At 35.3% G+C, this 22946-nt stretch overlaps 1 long non-coding RNA gene and 1 pseudogene across 2 annotated transcripts; one reads left to right on the top strand and one right to left on the bottom strand.

The window, feature by feature from the left end:
* The first annotated feature begins 9815 nt into the window (after window positions 1–9815).
* LOC143679117 (olfactory receptor 5L1-like) lies at window positions 9816–10742 on the top strand (annotated as a pseudogene).
* Window positions 10743–13297: 2555 nt separating this feature from the next.
* LOC143679116 (uncharacterized) lies at window positions 13298–21599 on the bottom strand. 2 transcript variants are annotated; one of them, XR_013173564.1, is made up of 4 exons: window positions 21397–21599; window positions 16690–16742; window positions 14935–15063; window positions 13298–14647 (listed from the first exon to the last, which is right to left on the bottom strand). It is a non-coding gene; the product is annotated as an uncharacterized LOC143679116 (long non-coding RNA). The 2 variants fall into 2 exon arrangements; XR_013173565.1 differs by lacking the exon at window positions 16690–16742.
* Between the last annotated feature and the right edge of the window lie 1347 nt (window positions 21600–22946).

Below are 22946 nucleotides of genomic sequence, written 5' to 3'. Positions count from 1 at the left end.
TAAAAATCTGAATGGCAGCTCCCACTTACACAGAATACACATTCTCTTATCCTATTATTTGACATAAGTTAGGGAAGTTTTCACTCTTTCTATGTGGATAAAATATTTATCATTAGGGTTATAGTTAAAATGACAGCAGGTGATCTCTTTCTCTATTCAGACAAATACATACACATATCTACAGCAACATCTACATCCATGTATCATGTCTCTATTAGGTATCCTGCTTTTAATCAACCATCTTCAAAGCAATTTTAAATAGCATAGTTTTCCATCATAGATATGATAAACCATACTTTAACACATCTTTTATTATTGACTTTATGGGATTCTTTCTGTTAATGTCATAAAGATGCAATGTAGCATTGAACATATTTTTATTGTAATTTTGGAAATATACCTAAACCTTTCTATATTACAACATCATCATTTCTCCTCAAAAAATATTACTTAGATTTTATTGATTTGGGCATTGAGGCTTTGAATATACATTGGCTAATTGCTTTTAAATTTCTACCATAAAGTCCATTTTTCTGTATCATTATTAGCCTTGACCAATATGATTAGTAAAATAATTTTATTTGTAAGCAAAGATGATTGTCTTTCAGTGTAATGTAACTATCTTTATCTTTTCTTTTTGCTTCATACTAAATGAAAAGTCACTTTATCTTCATGAACCTCAAAAGATGTCACACTTCCCAACGATGGAATTGTAGACCTCTACTGGAATACATTTATGTTATTGATAGGCTGGAACTATATATATATATTATAACGTGTCACAGAAGTTGCACTCTGATTTGGACAGAGTTTATTAGGTTGTTCAGGGAAGAGCATTTCATTTACCTGTCATCATTTATCTTATCATTGGATCTATTACAAAATCCATCAAATAACATAATTTAATAGATCATGTCAGCTATGGTGGGTTGAGTATTATTTTTGATTTCTTCTGAGGCTTAAATTATATTTGTTGAATGTTCTCTGCTGAGGTGTTGCACATTTTGATTTATTAGGCAGATAAGTTTTTCTTAAACCTTTTAAGGATTGTTTGATATCAGTGCTCTATGTCTCTGAAATAAATGGAAAAGCTACTGTTTTCACTTCCTACAAGACAAAAATTTCATTTTCTTTTGCAAACATGCAATATAGTGGCACATGGAGAAAGGAAGCTGCAGCACAGTGTCCAAGTTCATTCTCCTGGGATTGTCAGATGTCCCTGAGCTGGGCGTATTCCTCCTCCTCATGTTCCTTCTCATCTATGGAGTCACAGTGATGGGCAACCTGGGCATGACCACAGTGATCCAGGCCAGCTCTCAGCTTCACACCTCCATGTACTTGATCCTTAGCCTCTTGTGTCTTGTGGATTCTGCATCTTCATTGTTATTGTTCCTAAGATGCTGGCCAATATAAAAGCCATTTCCTTGCTAGGTTGCATGGTAAAATTCTATTTATTTTGTACTTATGTAATTAAGGACCACTCTGCTGGCCATGATGGCCTATGACAACTATGTGGCCATCTGTTACTCCCTGCTGTACATGGTTATCATGTCCCAGAAGCTCTGTTTGGGACTGGTGTCTGCCTTCTATTTCTGTGGAGTGGTGTGTTCTCTGATTCACATTTGTTTAACTCTTGAGATGCCATTCTATAGACCAATATGATTAATCACTCCTTCTGTGATTTACCCCACTCTCTTTTCTCTTGCTGGCTCTGTGTCTATGCATGAACTGCTGGTGTGCAGCATGACTGCTTTCAGTGACATCATCACCATCATGATCATCCTCATTGCTCTGCTGAGGGAAGACACGAAGCCTTTTCCACTTGCGTCTCCCACCTCACAGGCATTGTTGTCTTCCATGGAGTGATCATTTTCATTTATTGCAGCCCAGTTCTGACTACAGCCTGGAAACTGATAAAGTGGCCATAGTATCTATGCTGTAGTGATTCCCATGCTGAATCCCCTGATCTATAGCCTGAGGAACAATTAAAATTGTGGGATTCAAATTACTCTTTCAGGGGCTGATTCCTTAGCTAGACTCAGGATTTCACATGGAAGCTTCATGGAGGAGATTTTATTTGGGTGACTGGGGTTGAAATGGTAAAGAGAAATGGATTTAACATATATACTCTATGCATGCTTCTTTATCGCTCACTTGCCTTGATCCTTATTTTCAAATATCCAGTATTGGGCAGAGCATAGTTCAAATGTACATGCTTTCTTTACTTTACTGCTCTTCTCCAATCTGTAAAGGTTTTTTTTTTTGCATGGGCAGACCCAAGTCTCCAGCATGGCAAGTGAGAACTCTGCCTGTTGAGCCACCATGTTCTGCCCCCTGTAAAGGTTTTGAATGGGTATCTTGGATGGTTTATTTAATCTCAACATCAATTCTAAGAAAATGCACTCAGGAAGACATTTTTTACATCGAAATTTGTGATTCTTCATATATTGATGCCACTTTCCTTCCATTAAATATGCATACATTTATTCCATATTATTTGCATTTTCTGGAAAAAATATGGACTGAGATTCTCATGGGTTTTTGTGTATATGTGGGTATTACTTTTCAGTCATATTTCAGATGTTATAATTTTGTTATAACTGTTTCACTGCACGGTTAAAATGATACATTTTAGAAATGGCTCCATTCTAAAATGGAGATATACTCTATCATAAAATCATCATGAAGATTAAATAAATAGTGAATGTTAAATTATTATCCTCTGGGAAGATTCAAGCAAAAACTTTTGTACCTTTCTTTGTCAAGAAGAAGAGAGTGTCTGCTTGAGAATTAAGTCATCATAGAGGGAACAATACTAAAAGCTTTAGAAGACACATACTTGATGGCATATTTTTATACAGTTGCATTCTCTATTAATTCTTCTATACCCAGATTTTTACATTATATCAGCAATAAATATCTATTGTGGTGTAAATCATTATAAAATATTTCAGCATCAAAAGATGACCAGAACACCTAATGGTAAATATTTCTTCTGTCATAGACTAAAGTTCACACCCGTAGAAGTGGAATTCAAAGCCATCTTAGGTCTCTTTGTAGCTATATATGTATTTACTAGGCAACATATTCTCTCATTAAATTAAGAAAAGACAATATCTATAGGGATCAATGTAGTGAACTTGCTGCAGAAATCCATTATCTTCTCAATGTTTTCAGAAACTTTTCTTGCCAGCTGACAATTGCATAGAAGAACATTATTGTCTTCTCTTTTGTTTGTTAACGTTTGTTTCCTTTCATTGTTCTATTTGTCTTATATTATTTCATTTCTGCATCCTGCAAATTTCATTCAGTCTATAAGTATATGACTTTCTTGAAAAATCATTGCAAGTAATACCTTATATAAAATTGCCATGCAAAACCCTTATTTCTGATCACAGAATTGAATGTTAGGAAGAAATCAATTGGGCAATTTACCATTAGGTGTTCTGGTCATCTTTTGATGCTGAAATATTTTATAATGATTTACACCACAATAGATATTTATTGCTGATATAATGTAAAAATCTGGGTATAGAAGAATTAATAGAGAATGCAACTGTATAAAAATATGCCATCAGGTATGTGTCTTCTAAAGATTTTAGTATTGTTCCCTCTATGATGACTTAATTCTCAAGCAAAGAGATGGGTGTTGCCTATGGCTCAGATGCCAGCTTATTTGAATATTGGTCCTAAGAAGGAGCCTTTCTCTATAATGCATACTTCTTCAAGGTTTGTTTTTCATAGCTGCCAAAATAAAGGTTAGCACACAGAGAAGCACTTCCCTCCACCTTTTACTTTCTGGACACTGGGGATAACTTTATTTCTCTCTCAGTTTCACAGCAGTGGCCATTGCTCCACTTCTTGGCCAGTTAACAGCCATTGCTCCATGTTTATAGACAGAATAGATGGGATGCTACTCTGTGAGAACTGATATTTTCTAAGGAGGAAAACAGAAATCCAAATTGTTGAATTTTAACTCAAAAAGCCATCTTTATCCAACTTTTGTATAAGATATAAGTACATACTTGTTGATACTGAATTAATAACTACTCTTGTCTAGTGAATCTCAAACTTGGCACAACTGATGAATAATAATAGCTATATTTGTTGAATGCTTCATATGTGATAGGGACTTTTCAAAATAATTCCTATGTACTAATTTGTTTAATATGCATCACAACATTAATTCTACAATATACACTTTCCATATCAGAAAACTGAGCAATAGCATTATTAATAATTTGCCCCTAGATACACAGATAATAAGTGGCAGAAACTGGATTTAAACCCAGGCATTCTACCTCCAGGATCTATGCTTTGAGCCCCCAATCACATCATAAGTCTCTGTTACTGTGTTGAAAAAACTAAACCTGCCTTTCTTGCCCATATACTCTAAAAGAAAATATAAATTAGTTTGTAACTAGTATCTGTATATTAAATGTAGCATAGGAAATAATGACATCTATTTAATCTTCTTTTTAAGTTTTGCTCTCTATGTCTCAATTTCATATTCCATGAAGTCAATGATTATTAACAACATTTATTTCTCCAATGATACAGAGTTTCTTGTTGCCTACCTTTGTTTTTTTATAGCAGAGCTATGTGACCCAATGTAATCACCAGGCCACACTTACCTAAATCTCACTGAATTTAACTAGCCAGAAACCAGAACAAAGGAAGAAAAATTAACACTGAATAAAAAAAGAGAATTAATAATAATTATTGTATTATATTTATTTCTCTGGACATAGACAACAACTACTCAGATATGCTGTTTATTTTACTCTGTTCATAGATAATTTTAATAAGAACATTTACATTTATTAAGAATCTGCAACAGCTTGGGAGTTGAGATGGTGGTTAAGATTTGGTAATGGTAGCTCAGGTCCTATGATAATACAGATAGATGAAAATGGAACTAATTATAATATATTTCAAACATGAGGTTATTTAAGTTATAAGCTTGTAGGATACAGGGAATCAATGAAGGGGGCTAATAAGAAGGTGACAATAAAAACTCCATATACATAGGTCTTACTTAAACAGTGATACATGGATAGATTTTGCTGCATGTTCAGAGCCAGGGTAAGATGAGACTGGAGGTAATGAAACTAATTAAGAGGTTCAAATGAGAAAAAAGAGAACTGATGTTAAATAATGGAATGACAGTGTAAATAAAGAGGAAAGTCTGGATATTTGTCATATTTACAAGTTTTAATCAATAGTTCTTGGTTAAGCTTTAGTTAGGGGAAGTTTCTTATGTGTACTCTCACAGTGGTTGGTAAAGACATATCTCAAGAAAGAGATAGCAGAACAGAATAATTTGTAAGACATGAAATCTTTCCAAATGTCTAAATGTTATTTTGGACATGCTGAAATTTACAGTCCTTATTTGATATCTAAATGGGTATTGCCACTTTGATATGTTCTGACATAGGGAATAAATTTGAGTAGGATATGATTTTGGAATGGAAATATAAAAGTTATCATTGTACATGTGGTAGTTGAAGAGTAGACAAAATTAACTAGAGGTATTGTACATCATGAGAAGAGAAGTAAGTCAATAATTAAGTACTAGGAAAGTACAACAGTGTGTAGAGGCAACTGAACTACAGGAGGGAAATCAAGAGAGTTATTTAAAAACTAAGAGCTGTGGGAATTTAAGAAAAAAGATGTCATAATAGAAATCAAGTGCACTTCTTATTAAGTAATACCCTTTAGATTTGACAACTAAGATATAGTTTGAGACCTTGAATAAAAAGGGATTTAATTAAGTTTTCTGTTCGACTCTTAAAATTCCCAAGTTCACAGCCCAATTAAGTAACTCAGCACAATATATCATAATAACTGTTTGATTGTAAGCAAATGTAATTAATGAAAGTAATTACAAATATAAAATCATACCACATGATAATAATTACTAGATATACTTAAGAATACATTAATGAGAAAATAGAATCAGAAAGAAAGGAACATAGAGTGAGAGAAGCTCACCAAACCAGGAGACACCACAACATCTGAGGGTACTGGCTGGGAAGTCCTTGGTGAACAGCTGGTCTGAGTTCCAACTGTCACATGGTCCCAGGCAGAGCATGCTCACCTGGGTGAGACTTCAAACTAGCTGGTAACCAAGGTCCCCTTTTATAGCACACAGTAAACAGACTATGTGCACACATGATTTTAAAATACCAGGTGTTTTACTTCAGTTTGTGAAAGGCCAGTTTTCCCAAGAAGTGAAAAAAAAAGGTGCACTTCAAGGTGTCAAGCAGATCCCTGGGGAGGGGTTGTTTCTTATCCTAACAAAGGGAAATAAGATAGACTGTCTTAGCAATACACAAAGTAGACAGTTCTCACTGAAAACATCGCATATCATTAAAATTTGGAGACAAATGTTATCTCAGTAGGCCAAAGTTGGAAAATGGAAAGCTGTTGATTCCTGTAAAGAAACAGTGGAATAAAATAAAGGAAAATAAAAAATAAATAGGGGAAATATTTGTAAAGATGGAAATGACTTAAATATTGTTATATGCTGAACATCTATAAGGGAGATAGTAATAGCATATGTACTTGAATTAAAATAAACAGCTGGCCTTGGAGCCACAGTTGGAGGAATTATCCTCAGAGAAGAGGGGTACATTTTCCCCAAAGAAAGAAGCAGGTAGAAGGAAGGAAGCCACAGATGGATTAACATGCTTATAGGTTGACTTAACTAGAAAGTCAAGAATGTATTTATTTACCACTGTATACTTTCATTTGTGAAATAAAGGTAGTTTCCTGAGAGTGAGGAAAAGATTGTGGAATGGTGACTTTAAAAGAATAATGTAGGTTTACAATAGTTATTAAATAAAATGAGGGAATTAACTGAATATGAAATGTTAAACAAAAATATATATGAGAGAGAAAAGAGAGTATGAAATCAAGACTCCTGCAAATATAAAATGATGAATGTGTATCAATAATTTTAATGAATTCATTAGTTAATGAGTTAACTGGTACAGCTGGTCCAAAAGAGAATTCAGAAAACCACATTTTAGAGTTCAGGAGTGCATGAATTAATTCAAAATAAATACAATACTGGTTTCTTCTACAGGAGAGAAATCAATTATTTTTTTATGGGGCAGAGTGATCATGTCTATGGGTAAATATCATTCGCACTGGTACCATTTACTTATAATTTAACAGAATCCTAAAGTAGAGAGAGGACAATTAAATGCAGAGATAACACTGATTGATTAACGTGAGCTTATTTCAAAGTCTCATTATTTTTCCTTATGTAGTGGATGGAAGCATTCCTGGACATCACTGATGTACAATATTATGCATTGAATATACAATAAATTGATAAGCTGGAGATTTCTCTAGTTGTGCCTACAGCTTAGAAAAATAAAATACATGACACCAACCCAGTGTTGTTACATTGCCATTTTGGAACAGTGGATGAATAAGGTTGTGTATATAAAGAGCTTGTGGAAGGAAATTGATTTAACACTTTATAAGTATAGCTTGATGAAGAAAGTATTATCATTCTGACATTATAGATGAAGACACTGAAATTTAGAGATTAATTTTTATTTCACAGAATCTGAATTTTAGAAGCAAGATTCAGTCACTTTTCTAACTAAATCAAAAGTTTGTTCTTTCTATTAAGTGTATTTCCAAGGAATTTCATTATTCCTTGGATGTAAAGCCACATCTGATGATGAGAAATACAGAGCCACTTTTCAACATATGAGGATTTACCTGGAAGAATGCTTTCAACTACTGTGGAAATAAATGAAGACAAATCAAGTGGGATCAAACAGTGTCTTTTTATTTAGAGTTCGCTACAGCGTGGTACACAGCCACCAGACACTGGCATTTAGCAGATACAAAGACAGGCAGGACAAGGAGGAAGATTACAATGAGAAAAAAACATGCTTCAATCATGCTCTAATTAGAGGTTGTAATCCAATCAGAAAGCTGCATATGGGCTAACTAGAGAAAAGGTATCTTCTATGATTGGCCTTGGAATATATTTGACTGTTTTTCTTCTTGGCCTCAGTTGGAAATTGGGCAAAATGTAGGAAAGTGAGATCCATTCACTAAGTACTCCCCTTTTAAGCTGGTCATTGCAAATGTTATAGATTTTAAATTCCTGAGCTAGTTGCTACAGAAGTTGTATGTCAGTGTTCAATTGTCATATATGATTTTGTCATTGTCCAGTGTTTATATATCAGTTCTTATTGACTTAATATATAGTATGGTTTGGTATTATACAAGTCATTGGTTAACCAGTAATGAAAAAAAGATGTAATTTATACTCTCAACAATTGCACAGTATAGGAAGGGAGACAGATAATAAACACAAACAGATAAATTATGAAACAATTTAAAATTGTAATAAATGCTATGAAGAGAATGAATAAGATGTAACAATAGAGAATAAGGGAGTATAATTTAGAGTTAGTCAGTAAAGACTCCACAGAAAAGTGTGTGTTTAAACTGTGGTATGAGAATTATAGAAGTGAGGGGAAGATATTTTCTCAGAAGAAAGTGTATGTTCAAGGACTCTGAGGAACAGGGCTCATACAACAGCACTCTGTAAAAGTTCAATCTGGGAGTTATGAATTCTCAAATTCTGCTCTGCTATACTAACTAAGGTGTTCTCTTTCAAAGAACTGGGACCAATTGAGGAATGGAACACGATTCCTTTGTATAAAACCATTAGCTTACTATCCAGGCCCTAGGCAGGAAAGTCTGCTTTATTCATGGGGTAGAAACCTTCCATTAACTTCACCAATGCTAGTGGAGGCAAGTTTTTAGGATGTTAGAGGGATTTTGTGTTATGGCAGGGTGGCAGATGAGGGAAAATGAATTGCATTGGTGTTCTAGTTTGCTAGCTGCCAGAATGCAACACACCTGAGATGGATTGGCTTTCAACAAAAGGGGATTTATTTAGTTAACATATAGTTCTTTTGAGGCAAGGGAGCTAACTTTCAACTGAGGTTCTTTCTTACATGGGAAGGCACAGGGCAATCTCTGCTGGCCTCTCCAGGCCTCTGGGTTCCAACAACTTTCTCCAGGGTGATTCCTTTCCACATTTCCAAAGGCCTGGGATGAGCTGCAAGTGTTGAATTGAGGTATGCCAAGCTGCTGGGCTATGCTACTTAGAGCTCTCTCATTTAAGCTTCAAGCCAATTAAATCAAATATCATTCATTGCAGCAGGCATGCCTCCTAGCTGATTGCAGATGTAATCAGCAACAGATAAGATTCACATGCCATTGGCTCATGTCCACAGCAATAGAACTAGGCATTTTCAACTGGCCAAGTTGACACCTGAATCTAACTACCACAATTGGAAATGATTGATTGTAGAGAGTATGGAAAAGAGGCTTGACTGAGATGAAGGGGGCATGACTAATGTGGTGGGGATTTGGCAGATTGGTCAGAGACAAGAATTTTTAGTTGTGGATTCATTGGATGTGGATCACTGGATGTAGTGAAAATGCTGTTGAAAAAAATGGAAGAAACTTAGCTTTAGAGTTCAGAAACTGGCATAATGGTCATGCCATTTACTATGAAATCCAATAACTTTGAGAAATAATTTATGTCAAATGCAGCAGTTTAGTTTATAAATGAAGAATTGCCCTGCTCAAATACTTGAACATATGTGCATTGTGCTACACACCAAGGTGTTAACAGGATGCCAATGTGAATTTAGGACTACTGCTCTATTTCTTTTAACCTCTTTTCCATTTGGTCAGTGTCTAGGTTATTTTAACATTATCCTCATAACTTTGTCAAACCTCCAAAAATCTAGGAGCACTTCAGAGGGATGGAGGAGGAGGATGTCACTATGAAGACTGAATTCTTTATCCTGAGATTTAGTGACCACCCAGAACTTCAGAGTCTTCTTTTTTTAAGGTTTTTTTTTTTTAAAACATCTACTCTTTGACCCTGACACAAAACCTTGGAATGATTTTCTTAATCATAACCAGATCCTGTTTGCAAACACTTATGTACTTTTTTCCTGTGCATATTGTCTTCAGAGATGTATGTTATTCTTCAGTCATTGCTCTCAAATTACTTTTCAACTTAGTTTCTGATAAGAAAACCATTTCTTATAATAGATGTACTGCACAATTATATTTTTCTTTTCTTTGTTCGATACAGAATATTTCCTTTTGGCTGTCATGGCTTATGGCTAGTACATAGCAATTTGCAACCTACTGCTTTATACTGTTATGTTCAAGAGGGTTTGCTGTCAGCTGGAAATTGGAGCATTTTGTGGGGCACAATGAGTGCAATTATTCATACTACTAATACCATCCATGTCTTTCTGATCCAAAGTAATGAACCATTTCTTCTGTGACATCTTCCAGATATTCTCTGTGTCCTGTGCTGACATTTATATGCATGAGATGATTCTGGTGGCTTTCGCTAGTTTGGTTGAAGCTGTCTTCTCACAGCTCTTCCCTCTTGTGTCTACATCATTACAGTTATCTTCACAACAGGCTCTGATGAGGGAACAAGGAAAAGCTTCTCCACTTGTGCTTCCCACCTGGTCATAGTTGCTATATACCATGGCATCCAAATTTTCATTTTTTGAGACCTAGCACAGGTTCCTCACAGGACATCAACAAAGTGAACTCTTTTCTTTACATTGATTATATCTATGTTGAATCCTCTGCTTTAAAGTGTAAACAACAAAGATGACAAAAATGCCTTTAGAAAAATGATCTGCCTGAAATTGCTTTCTTAGGAAGGGATGAAACTGGACCTGACAAAGTTTCAATAATGTCTGTTCCTTATATGATTATAATAATGGAAAAGTGAGTTTGAAGTGCATGCTTCCTAAATCTGCATATAATAAGGCCTCAACTAAAAAATGGGACCAGGGCCTACTACCTGAGTCAGGGTACCCTCACATCACATATTATGTATGTCTCCTTATCATTTTAATGTTGAAATTTTCAATATTAATTTCAGGAGCACATCTCACATCCATCTTTCATTTTATTTGCTATATTTTGCATTCTTACTTATTGTCTCTTCTCACCTTACCCTTGCATCACAATTAGCCCTGATATTGGATAAGCCATCAACATGCTATAATCCCTTTTTTAGTATGGGGAATAAGTACAATTCACTGAGTCACTTTTCCAATTAATTTTGTTTCTATGTACATATGTGCACAGTGTAGATTAATTTTTCAAATTCTACTCATGCTAAGAAGCACTGCTCAAATGTTAACTCTTGCTGATTCATTTTTTAATTTGTAGGTAACTTGTATTCTGAACTTCACTAGAATCTTAGTTTTTCTTCTTTTAACACCGTCAGCATTGTCTACCTTCCTTGTAGCCCTTTGGGACTATGATCTATACTTTTAATATATTTATTCATTAACTCCTTATTTTATCTCTTGCTTCTTTATTATAGTTCTTCCACAATATAGATACTGAGAGAATTAGCATGAAATAAACATAACTAAGTTTACTATTCACTGCTTTTAGCTTAGACTATGTGCCCCTAGTAGGGCAAAACTATGTCTTTCCCTTGCAGTATTTTTGATTCATTGTCATGTGGCACTATGTATATAAGTGAATTAAAAGATGTTACCTAGCAAGGTGGTTTCTTAGAAACCAATGTGAAAATATTGACTAAATACAAAGCTGGCTCAAATAATATTTACTCAAGAGTGTATTCAGTCTAAAATCTCTTCCTTGGTAAACAAAAAGCTAAATATTCTCTGGGGTGGGGGGTTCTTGAAGCCAGGGATGGAGACTGGGGCCTACAAGTGGTAGGACACAATCTGGTCTATTGCTAATCTGCAATATGTCCTATGGAGAAGATGCAGCTGGAAAGTCCAAAGAAAGCACTGAGCCCAAAAATGAAAGAGAGAGGAAGGACATCTGACCATGAAAATTTATGGTGGGCTCTAATTGCATACCACAGTTTCATTCACTCTACTAGGATGCATTTTTACAAGATGGGGTTTTTCATGCAGATCAATGAAGGTTAGAGCTCTGACCCATCTGTGCTTTCAACAATGAAGAGTGGAATGCATTGCAGTCTGAGGCTGATAAAAACCAAGACTTTATTCCCAAATACTGAGGAAGAAATGCACTCTGACATGCATGGGTCAGTTAAAATAGAAAAATACTGGTCGATTTTTACCTATGTGCCATTTGTTCAAGGATCTGGGGATAGAGTCACATGGGATACCATAAAATCAGGTACGCTTGGGTTAATGATCTAAACTCACTACTTGGGAATATAAAATTCAGGCTTAGATTAAGAGTGTGGTTCCTGGTGTTGGACATAGCAACAGATGCAGCAATATGGGACCAGCATCAGCCATGTAGGAACCTCTACTAAGCTCTAAACAGGAATGAATGCAGGGTCAGGAGAACCAATCCTACAGTAGACGGGCAGAGAGCTACAAACCTGGACGAAGGCTAAGACCTACAGCAGAAGTCTGCAGACTGGGTGAGCCAGTTCTAAAATGGATAGAGAAGGGATCCTAGGCTTCCTCTCATGAGATGATACTGTTTAACATACACTTGTCTTCCCACACTAGGGTTACAGTCCCTGGATCATGAGTTCACTGTTAAGGGCTCTGTAAAATCTTGGAAGCCCTCTTTGTAAAAATATGTGTTCCTCTAATAATACCTAACATGTTTTGAACCTTTAAATAAAGTTAAATGCCCCAAGGAAATATATGTACTTTTTAAATCTCTCTTAAACAAAACAGAAAACTGAGGATGGACAAAGTTAATTATCCTCAGGACACAATTAGCATGTCACTAGTAGCATAAAGATGCTAATTTGGATCTGTTTCAATTTGAAGTTCAGGTTCTTTTCTTAAATTCTCTCACATCTTATCATTTTCTTAATTCTTGACTTCTTTCCCATGTGTAAATGCTATTAATTTAGTATCTTAAAAAGAAAAGCTGGAGAAAATGTAAAGAATATCTTTTTCCTGCACATATGTGTGAAAGCTGGACAGAGATGTGAATTTCAGATAACATGAGTAGGTTTAGTTCTATAATCATGGATAAACTTAATAATTTATTTTTATAAAGTGCATTGAATTGGGAAAGGATTTGAGCAGTGACTGAGAAGTCTTTTAAATAATATAAATTATTCTTTTAACACTTAAGGTATTTGAGATTATAGAAGAAGACAAATATTTGAGATAATGAGATATTTTTATTTAAACCCCCGTTCAATCAGGAGATTCTTCCACATAGGTCCACACTTGCTTATTTACATCTAAGTGTTATGGCAGGACATCTATAGAGACCATACAGAACACAGAAATTAAGCTAAGATTCCCATTAAACACCCTTCTGCCTGAACAACTATATTTGTTCATCATTCTTTTAAAAAAATCAGAACTTTTAGGAATGTTTGTTGAATTTGTGTTTGTGTAGGATTTAAGCCATGAATTTTCAGTGGGATATACTCCTGGACAAAAAGAGAGGTATAAAATGATCCTCTCAACAAAAGAGCAGGGCAAACCTATTCCTATTTCCCTTAGTTTATACAGAAGACTAAAACCAGTAATAACTGCTCCCTATACTCAATTTAAGCACAATAAGCAAAGGAAATGTCTGAGAATGATATAAGTCTGTAGAAATTTATGTTAAAACTCTTGAACTTTATCTCTCATGTTCTTTAAATAAATATTTTTGTGTAAAAAACATAGCTTTATATGGAGCAGAATTTACTGCTGCTTGCTTTATTCAGGGCACCTTTCACATCCTTTTCCTCATGCTACAGATCAGTGGGTTTAACATAGGGATCACGATTATGTAGAAAACAGAGGTCAATTTGTCATTGTCCATTGAGTAACTTTAACTTGGCCAGAAATACATGAACAAGAGTTTACTATGGAATACAACCACAGTGGTTGAGTTAGAGGCAGGTGGAGAATGTTTTTCATCTCCCCTTCGCTGAATTCATTTTAAGGATGGTATTTATGAATTAGCTGTAGAAGAGGACAGTGACAATGCTGCATCCCACAACACAACCAATGAAACTAAACATTACTATCTGATGGATGCATCTGAGCAGGAGAGGACTAGTAAAGGTGAGATGTCACAAAAGAAGTGGTTGATGACACTGGAATTACAGAATGACAATGGAAATGTGCAACAAGTGTGGATTGCTGAATCCACCAAGCCTACAATATTGACACCAGCCACTAGCAGGATACAGAGCCTCCTGGACATGGCAATTGTATAAAGAAGTGGATTACAAATGACTATATAATGATCATAGGCCATGACAGCCAATGTGAGACATTCCACATCTGCAAATGCTCCAAAAAATACATCTGGATGGCACATAAATTACATAGAATCTTCTTCTGCTTAGATAAGAAATCAGCCAGCATCTTTGGAGAGACAGTGGATGAATAGCAGATATCCCAGAAAGATAAATTGTTCAGGAAACAATACATGTGTGTGTAAAGTCTGGGGTTTAGCTTTATTAGTAGAATCATCCCTTGATTGACAATCATGGTTATTCCATAAACCAAGAGAAAAAGCACAAACAGCACCTGCTGCACATCATGTCTGCCAGAGAATCCTATGAATATGAAGTCACTAAACCAAGTGTGGTTCTCTACAGCCATCATTCAGATCTACGAAATCTCTGGTACTGAAAGAAGAAAATAGATGTGAAGGGTTAACATTATCTTCTTGTCTTAATAGTATAACCGCTTGTCCATTCTCATTTTCAGTGATTAAAAAAAGAAAGTATGCTACAATTTCTTGAAATGGACTGTCTTAACTGGAATTACATTAAACTTAATGCAAATCTGTGAAATCACAATAACAATAATATATCTTATATTTGGATGGCGCTGTAAAGAGTTTGCAACACATCTTCATCCAAATTACATGTTTTTCCATCCCTGCTTACATGGTAATTTTAATAAGTCTTACAAAATCTGGGTCTTTTAGATGAGGAAATTGGTATCACAAGAGTTCAAGGTCATCATACTTAAAACTAATTGTTCCAGATAATCCACATCTTCTGAAAAGAATTTACTTTTCCAATTTTGTAGCTTGACCCTGTAATAGAGATATTTATTAAAGTTAGAGGGATAGGTAATGACTATTTTGTAATATTTTTCCTGACAGATGATCCAAAATTCTAAAGCAAGCAGAGTTATGGCATGTTTATGGATATAATATTGCCCATTTTCCCCATCCACCCCTCAAGTCCTACCCAGCCTCAAAAAGCAACCTTATGTCCAGTTGTAACAGGGGCAGATATAGTTTGTAATTCAGGATCCATGGAGTAGTAACAGTTATGTTAGCTGTTATCAAGGGGTTGTAGTGGGAGACAGGAATATACTGACAATCAACACTTCTCTTGGCAGTTGCTGTTACTCAGGGGAAATACTGAAAAGTGGCTCTGACCTAATAGCAAGGGTGCTGGTGGCATGAGTACAGAAAAGCAAGAAAGGAAGGATGATTTACTGTGTGCTGCCTCTACCCTGGTCTGCCAGAACTCTTGTAGTTTCTTTTCTCAAATAGACACATAATAAAACTCCTCAGACTCAACTCCCATATCCTCAGACAGAGCCATTCCTGAAATGCATTACCCATGCCAATTCCCAGAAGTTGTTTTGTCTGTTGTATTGCTTTATTTGATACCTCTGAATTCTACCTGCCCTTGATTTAAAAAGTTAGTTGACTTTGGGAGGTCAATTAATTCTAGGTTTTATATTGTATGCAAACTTTTTTTATAATTCTATATATAAATTTTATATATAAAACATAATTCTAAGACAGTGTGATGGTGGCTCAGTGGCAGAATTCTCGCCTGCCATGCCTGAGACCCAGGTTCATTTCCTTGTGCTTGTCCATGTGGGAAAAAAAGAAAGAAAAATGTAATTTTAGGTTTTCTGTTTTATGCAAACTGATTAGATCACATATCATTGCATACCTGTTTTCTTCCTCTCTGCAGGAATATAAGAAAAGTGAAGTTGAATGTTAGGGAACAAAAACATATTGTATCTCCATAATGATCTAGAGGTCAAAGTACAAATCTCCAAAACTTTGTCCTAAAATCATTTAAATGTATGCTCTATAGACAATCCTTTTAAAATATTTCTTCTATCTGAAGGTAGCATTTTAATATTTATAAAAGTACTCATAAGAGTTTAAGAATAATAGAACAAATATCCTGACTACCTTCACATTCACTGCTTGCATTGTATTGTATATTGATATATGTAATTAAAATGAAAGTTGATGTAAATTTCCATAGGTTCTTCTGTTTATTTAGCATGATTTTAGAAGAGAGGGAAAAATACCTAAAGAAATCTAAAATATAAATCAGAAGCACAACAAATATTTTTAGTATCTGGTCTAGAACTAGTGACTTCTTTCTTGTACCCAACTGTTATTGGTGGATTGAGAGTTTTTATTTCTTCTTGAGTCAATAGAGCTTGTGTGTTTCCAGGAATTTGTCCATTTCATCTAGGCTATTGAATTGTTATCATACATTTGTTCATATTATCCTCATTTTGATGGTTACACTCACAAATTAATTTGGCTAGATTTTGGTGTCCATTTGCTTGGTCAATCAAGCACTGGCCTGATTGTTACAGAAAAGGTACTTGTGGATTTAAATAAACTATCTGATCACATGTATGGCTGATTATGTTTACAATAAACTAATTAGATTACCTTCTGCAAAGAGAGAAGTCTCGTCCAATAAGTTGAAGGCCATAAAAGGATAACTGATGATTTAAGAAGTCAGAACAAAGATTAGATTGGGGCCACAAGAAAAACCCAGGATAATCTCTTCATTTCAAATTCATTAGCTTTATTGATCTGCAAAATCCTTTTGCCATGTTAAGGAGCATACCCAGGAATCAGGATATGTCCATCTCTGGTGTACCATTATCTTCTCTATCAAGATCTCCCAATGAAATACGGGTGGTTGGTTTATTTGATCTACATTTGCTTTATTACCTAAAAGCAATAAATGATTCACTCAGGCCTCATAAAACATCACATTACAGAGTAAATCTGGCTAAGTCACTTAGGACTCACCCTCTAATTTGTTCCTGTTAATTAATGGAATTAAAATACTAAATTAAAGTCATGTTACCAAAATAGGAGCACCTGTAATAGGTTCTTTCTGAATACATCAAGCACTCATGACATTTACTCTTGACCAGTTTTACAAATAGCAATTACTTTATATGCATTGTAACTTTAACTAGTAACTTGTCAACCTCATAACATAACTCCAGATATTCCTCTTTAATGCTTATCACAACATCTTCCACAGCTTTGTGTGGACTAAGACATTTTATCATTTTCCTATCTAAGTCTGATAAGATTTCTATTTGGGTATCTGGTAAACAATTTGAGGATTGCAACTTTGAGACAAAGTGAGTTAGCTCATAAATTCCCTCCTGTCTATAAAGAAAAGCTCAGTTGACAAGGGCAAATCTCAAACTGTAGTGTTTGGCTTATATTCTTGGGAGTCCCCAGTGGTTGGAAGGGTATCCAGAGTTTTCCAGATGGGAAAGATTAAAAGTTCCATATATATAAATGTATATATATTATTCCCTTTGGACCTTCAAGGGACTCTACCAATACTTTTGATGATAAGAACACCTTTGTCTAAGATGTATTCAGGTATTACTATGAACCATACAAAATTACAAAGCCACATTCCCCTTCTGGACTGAAGGAGCTTAAGTTGTTTAAATGAGCCACCCAGAGAGGTTGATTTAGGTTTTGTGTTACCAAAATTAGGCTCTGAACATAATATACCTCTCTGCCTTTGGTCTCATTGAATAGGTGAAAGTCTAGAGTACACTCGCTATCATCTTTTACCCTGCATTTTTATTTACCTTAGATACAGCCAGATTGTTTTCATTTTATACCCAAGTAGAGGCCTGAAATCTTTTTCGGTTAATTTAACTGTTACTACATATAGCTATGCTAACCTTCAGGGCTGCAGCAGTCTATTTCTGGGTTTTAGATTCCACAGAGTTACTCAAAGTTCCAAAGAACTATACCACCTGATACACATATAGCTAAGTGTCTCAGAATCTAGAAATACAGTTACAACTTCAGAATAAATGTGGCTGCTATAAGGGCTTACATTATAAGCTCCCCTGTTCTTATAAATATTTTCTGAAAGAAATTTTAGCGCATTTTTCTTTTATTTCTGGAACTTATTTTGCACAGTACATTATCCCCAAAGTGTATTCACATTTTTTAATAAACCTACTTCAACATCCTACCTTTTTGGAGCTGCACCATATTCCATCATATATATGTAACACCATTTACTGTTGTGCTTCTCAGTCATTGTATCCTTCAGCTCCCAAATCTTATTTTTGTAGTTGAGAAGCTAAGACTACCTATAACAAGGCCTAAGAGTTGCTTCCAGGAAAACTTTTTTGTTGCTAAGATGGTTTATCTCTCTTTAAGCCCAACTCTTCAAGGAAAATCATTACCCTCTCCTCTACATGGGATATGACATCCATGAGTGAAAGTCTCATGAGAATGTGGGGCGTGAATCCCCAGTATGAGCCTGTCCTATGGGATTGACAACACCTTCTGGACAAAAAGGGAAAAAGAAGTGAAGTAAAATAAGGCATCGGTGGCTAGGAGAGATCAAATAGAGTTAAGGGTCTTTTCTGGAGGCTACTCTTATGCAAGCTTGAGTTAGATAGTGTTAATTTACATGGTTTACTAAAGCCCAATCAATACCAGTTGTGTTGACCCTTAAACACCTAGGGCTTGTCCTGAAATTCTTTAAAATGTTCATGTAGTAAGTTTGCCTTGCTGGAACACATAGCTCCAAGGGTGTTCCTAAGTTAGATAAATTCTGAAATTCAGAGGGACTAATCTCTCAAAGACCACCAATTAATTTCATCCCCCTATCCTTTAGTTTGTCCCCTCCTCTCAACATGAAAAAGTCATAAGGGTTATTGCAAATATCCCTATAGATTGGGAGAAGGATCAAAGGAGAAGGTGGAGATATAACAGAAAATATGGAATTTAGCAAATGAGTATGTCTGTTAAATAACTATATTAATATTCCTTCTCACCTCCAGTGTTTTGGAGCAGCTAGAGGGAAATATCTGAGATGGTGGAATGGTAGCCATTGACCATTTCTGGGATCTGTTCTGTGACCACTTGAAGTAAGCTTTGAAAACTACTGATAATTTTCTTTCTTTGCCTTGTGCATACCTTATATTTTACAATAAAAATGTTTTTTTAAAAGAAAAGCCCATTTGAATAAAAAAATGGGGGGGTGATGTGTTTGTAGCAACAGTCGACCTGGAGGATATGGATTACCATAGGCTTTTTCGTGCCATTTTTCACATGACATTTGGTCTTCGAACTTGTGCAGATAAATTTTATATTCACAGCTGAGAGGATTTTTTCCTTTTAAATATGAAAATCTTCTTGCCTGGATTTATTCACAGAATGATCATTTTTGGTGCTGTTACTGAATTTTATGCTGATTGCTATTACTATAATTGTCTATTCATTAAAATATTAGAGGTGACAGATTATACCACAGCAAAGAAGAGATGACTAAAATGAAATGCACAGATCATCTATAAAATTATGTGAAATATTTAGGTCTTGGTTGGTTATGTGGCTGGCATAGACACATAAGTCATGTATAGTATTTGCATCTTAGGTAAGAAACAAATAAAACATTTCCTAAATTTAATATTTTATCCTAGCCTTAAGAATTTGAAGAGGTTCATTTTCTCTTGTCTAATCCATCATTCCTTACTGTCATAAATTAATGTGCACCCAGGAAGGGCCAATGAATGTAAGATCTAACAGACCTTTAGTGGAGCATCATCAAATGGACCACACATAACATACTGACTAAGAGTTACCCCATAATTTATGGTATTTTGCTTATTCAGGATTCTCTACATAAGCAGAATCAAATGGAGATGCTGTAAACATGAGATCTGTAAAGGTGTCTTAGGCAACTGTGGGAATGGAGGAGTCCAAAATCTGCAAGGCAGTCAGTGAGGCTGGCAGCTCTGAGGAAGGGTCTGGACAAACGCTCACAAAGGTTCAGAGGCTGAAGAAGCAGTGAGGAAGTTTCTCTTCTCCTTTAAAAAGTTTCAACTGGTTGGATTATCTCATTGGTAGGAGAAGTATCTCAGTTGATCACAGATGTAATCAGCCACAGATGTGATCAAATGACTGATGATTTAATACACCAGATTTCTGGTTTAACATCCAGCTATAAAATATCCTTGCAGCAATGGTCATGCAAGTGCTTGTCTGAGCAGACAACTGGACATCATCACTTGGCCAAGTTAACATAGGAACCTAACCATCACAACTAAGCCGCATTCACAAATACACGTTTTATTTTCCACATTAGCAAAAAGATCCTTCCAAATTGAGCAGGGAAATTGTTTCAAATGGATTCATTTTTAAGAGGTTGTGGAGTGGGTCTTATACCTAAATTAAAATTCACCTCAGTGTTAAATAAGCACTGGGTTATTTATTTATATATATACATCATGCTCTGCTATATGTTATACAGTATATAATTATATATCTGGTATGCATTGTATAATATATAAGGCATAGTACATATTATTAGCACTGTATTATTCATACAACATATTGTATCTTATGACAAGTAAGACTTTCTGAAACTGTCATCAGAAATAAAGAACTCTTTAACACATTAGGTGATATCATGTAATGTTTTGGAAAGAACATGTTCAACTTATTTGAAAAGTTTTTCAACAATGTGTTTGTAATCAGAGCAATGTCATTCTGGAAGTATTAATACGAAATCTTTCAACTTTGGTGGATAAAAAGGCCTATATAATGTTAATAGTACCATAGATTTTGAACATCTTGAAGACACTACTTTTTGGAATTTAAATTATTTTGCCCTAAGGAAAATTCTAACACTTTAACATTTCAGCATGATGATAATGCATATGCAAACTTCAAAGTGATTTTATATGCATACACACAGGGAAACCATTTTCTTTGATACAGTACAAAATGCCAAAATATGTACATATATTGAAACAACAGCTTAGTACTAATTATTACTGCCAAGTAGACTGGCACTTTGTTATGCACTGGCCAGAAAATATGACAAATATACATTAATAGTACAAAAGTGTTATCTGCACTTTTCAAAATGCAATTAAAAACAACATATGAAAAAAGCAAAATAAGAATAAATAAGTGTATAAAATGATGACATATCTATCAAGGATGACATAGAGCATTCAGAGGCTTAGGAAATATGGGAATTTAGATTTTTTTGTGGTGAGAATTTAAGGTTAGGTTCATATGAAGGTGTTGTTAGGTAATGATATTTTGGAGGATGCAAAATAAAGAATTGTTTCAAAGACATACCTTTAAAAAAGTAAGAGGGTGGTGCAACAGTGGCTCAGTGGCAGAATTCTTGTCTGCCATACCGGAGACCTGGGTTCAATTCCCAGTCCCTGCCTGTTGCAGTCTTTCAGCAACCCCTGTAAAATAAAAAACATGGATGCAGACACTTCCTGTGGAATGAGTCACACAGACACACACAGAAGACAGACAAGATGACTGCAGCCCCGAAGAGCCCCAGCTGCTTTATTTTATATCATTTCTCATAGCTCTTTTGCTGACCAAGCCTGTATTTTCAGGATATTACCCCCTTGTTCTCTTGTTACTTTCAATCTAGCCTCCTGGATATCTGGGTAGCAAAAAGGGAATGTTCCATACTTCATGTGTGAAAGTAGAAACAAAACAATTTTGTTTGCAGACCATGTTCTTCCCCTTCATCCCCAGAAAAGGTTCATGGCTGGGAGCTCACTGTTTGCAGCAGAACTCCTCAAGGCCACTTTGAAGCCAGTCACTCCCAATAAATTCCACAGGCTTTCTGTTAACCCTTTGGCTCCTACACCTGCCCATGACAAAAAAAAAAATCCTACAGGAATTTTTACAAAACAAAATAAGGAAGAGAAGTACAAAGGAAATATGGATAATAGTTAAAAAAACAGAAAAGGGTGAAGAAAATGTTAATTTAAATACTAAAATAGAATCACAGGAATATTGATACTAAATCATAAGAATAAATTATATCTGTCTGCAAACAAATTTAGGCTAGAAAAAATGGTAAGGAATGTAGTTATTTGCCAAATACCTGTTATGCTTATGAAAGTCAAACTACAAACTTTAGTGACAAGTTTAAAAAAATACATTAAATAATCGTATCCCCTCTTTTTGATAAAAAAAATGCAGTTATTACACAAAAAGGCTATCAGTGCTATTATAGAGTTATTAGATTTTAAGCTTCTGGAATGCAATATGCCAGAAAAGGAACTGCTTTTAAAAAGAGAATTTAATAAGGTACAAATTTATAGTTATAAGGAAGTGAAAGCATCCAACTTAAGACCCTAACAAAGGGTTGCCATCATTCAAGAAAGGCCAGTGCATCTAAGACACATATGCTGGCTTGGAAGTCACATGGCTGGCATCTGCTGGTCCTTGCTCTTGGGCTAAGGTGCTTTCAGCCTCAGTTCCTGTGGGGGTTCCTAACTTTGCTTCTCTGGGCCTACCTTTCATCTCTTAGCTTCCTTTGTCTCTCTCCAGGTTTTGGTTTGTTTAACATCTCATGGTGATATCTGCTGTGCTCAAATCATTGCCAAGCAACAATGTCTCTATTCTCCAGGTGTTGACATAAAGTATGTGTTTGTTCTCTCTCTGCCACTTCTGAATCCTCTCCAAAATGTATCCTCATTTAAAGGATTCTGGTAAACAAACAAAGACCCACCTGGGATGGGTAGAGCACATATCCATCTAATCAAAAGGTCACACCCACAATGTGGTGAGTCACATCCCTGTGGAGATAATCTAATCAAGGTTTTCCAACCTACATTATTGGATCAGGATTAAAAGAAACAGCTGCCATGACAAGA

Source organism: Tamandua tetradactyla, chromosome 4, assembly GCF_023851605.1.
Source record: "Tamandua tetradactyla isolate mTamTet1 chromosome 4, mTamTet1.pri, whole genome shotgun sequence".
NCBI classification, from domain to species: Eukaryota; Metazoa; Chordata; class Mammalia; order Pilosa; family Myrmecophagidae; genus Tamandua; species Tamandua tetradactyla.
This window is presented reverse-complemented; position numbering and strand designations above follow the sequence as displayed.